At 35.3% G+C, this 2,314-nt stretch overlaps 1 pseudogene; it reads right to left on the reverse strand.

Moving 5' to 3' along the window:
• Positions 1-462: 462 nt before the first annotated feature.
• Positions 463-1,250, reverse strand: LOC107146293 (annotated as a pseudogene).
• Positions 1,251-2,314: the final 1,064 nt, after the last annotated feature.

Here is a 2,314-nt window from a genome sequence, read left to right on the forward strand (position 1 = left end):
TAATGCATTAATATCTTCATTACTAAATACTGGAAAAAAATATTTCTACAAGAGACTCATCCTGGCAATGTTAGCTCACAGAAGGCTGACACTACTTGGCTCACATGTCATACAATGGAAAGCAGATCCATGCTGGTGTTTGAATACAATCTTGTCCAAGCACTACTCAAAGTCAAGGCTCACCTTGGAGTACATTTGATAAAAAAGCAAAGTGCATAAAGAGATAACAACAATTTTAAAGACCAAAAAAAAAAAAAATGTTCCTATTGTGTGGTCCCAAATATAAACTCAAAAGTCTATGACAAATAGGGGCTTTGATGAGGTATTTATAAATACTTTAGATTAGGTACAATTATACTGAAAGTCAAGCTCATCTGAAATCTTCAAAAAAAAAAAAGTTCCTGTTAATCCTCAAATGGTGCTTGTTACAGTTTAACGTTTCTGTTAAATGCATTTGTTGAATTACTTGTTATCCAAGTGTAGCAGCTGCTCCATACCATTTATTGTTACGGACTTTAACTGGCTGTGTTCTTCAACTTCTATTCTTTCTTGACCATTCTGGACAATTCTTTTTGTAGTGATTTCTCTCCCATTTACTATTTTGGTAGAAGTTGATATAGATTTGAAGTTACACATCCCACTGCTACCAAATGATGTAGAAGAGAATGAAGTAAGGCCACCCCAACCTTAGGGACCCAAATGAAGTAAATCCTGTATCAAATGAAGAAAATTCACCTCCAAATGATGGAAATCCACTGAAAGCAGAAAAAAAAAATGAGCCCACACCTTGGTATCTGTTTCCTCAGGGACTCCTTCTGTTCCCCAAAAAGTCTTCAAATGGGTCTTAAAAGAAGTCAAATGAAAATGGATCCCTGACACCAAAAAATTCCCTGAAGATATCATCTGGGTTCCAGAATGTAAAGTCAAACTCAAATGGACTGTCACAAGGACTTCCACCTCCATCTCCACCATTTAAGCCTTCTTTGCCATACTTGTCATAGATGTCCCGTTTTTTAGTATTTGATAACACCTCATATGCCTCAGCTACTTGTTTGAATTTTCTCTCCGCTTCTTCTTTATTTTCAGGATTTTTAGGTGGATTCCACTTTAGTGCCAGTTTCCGATATGCCTTTTTGATATCCTCCGGTGAGTCATGTCTCTGCACTCCTAGAACTTCATAGTAATCCACCATGTTTTAACAGATTGTTGGAACAAGTCTGAGGACTGGGGTGCCCGTGGTCCAGCACAGCTGCGCTGGTGGTGCTGGCAGCCAACAGAGACATTTTTAAAATGCAGGGACTAATTAGGGACTATTTTGATATCATATATTTCAATATATTGAAAAATCTAGAAGATATTGAAAATTTGTACCCACATATGACCTAACCAAATTTCACCATAAAAGTATAGAAAACTTAAACAAACAAACATCAAGAGAGTGAGGTAGTAATAAAAAAGCCTTTCACAAAGAAAAGCCCAGGACCAAATGCCTTCTCAGTTGATTTCTTCCAGAACTTTAAAGAAGAACTAACATCAATCCTCCTCAAATTCTTCCATGAAACAGATAGTGAGGGAACACTTTCAAACACATTCTTAGAAGCCAGTACCACCCTGATACCAAAACCCAATGGAGACAAAAACAAACAAAAAAAAAATCACAGATAAATATCCATGATGAACAGTGATGCAAAATTTCCCAATAATATATTAGCAAGCAGTATTAAAAAACAGGTTGATAAGATTGTATACCCTGATCAAGTTGGATTCATCACAAGGCAAGTTTGGTTCAACAAATTTAAATCAGTAACTGTGATTAATCATATATAAAATCAAGGACAAAAATCACATGCTTATTTATTGAATACAGAAAAAGCCTATGTCAAATTTCATTATCCATTCATGTTTAAAGCCCTGAATAAACTAGAGGTAGAAGAAAAATTCCTGAACATCTAAAAAGCTATATATGAAAAACCGGAAGTCCACATAATAACAGAAAAGAAAAAAAAAACACTGAAAGCACTTCTTCTAAAATCAGGAGCAAGGAAAGGACATCCACTCTGATCACTTCTAGTCAATATAGTTCTTGAAACTGCAGTAGATTGAAGGGATACATACAGGGGAAAAAATGTCAAAATATTGTTGTTTTGTACGTGATTCTATTCCTTGAGGATTCATCCCACACTTGGGGGAAAAAAATCTCCACCAAAAGACTTCTAGATCTGATAAGTAAATTCACCCAAGAAGCAGGATACAAGATCATATACAAAAATCAATAGTTTCTTATACTCCAATAATGAATCTGTCATGAAAGAAA

This window comes from Marmota marmota, unplaced genomic scaffold, assembly GCF_001458135.2.
Source record: "Marmota marmota marmota unplaced genomic scaffold, marMar, whole genome shotgun sequence".
Classification (NCBI taxonomy): Eukaryota; Metazoa; Chordata; class Mammalia; order Rodentia; family Sciuridae; genus Marmota; species Marmota marmota.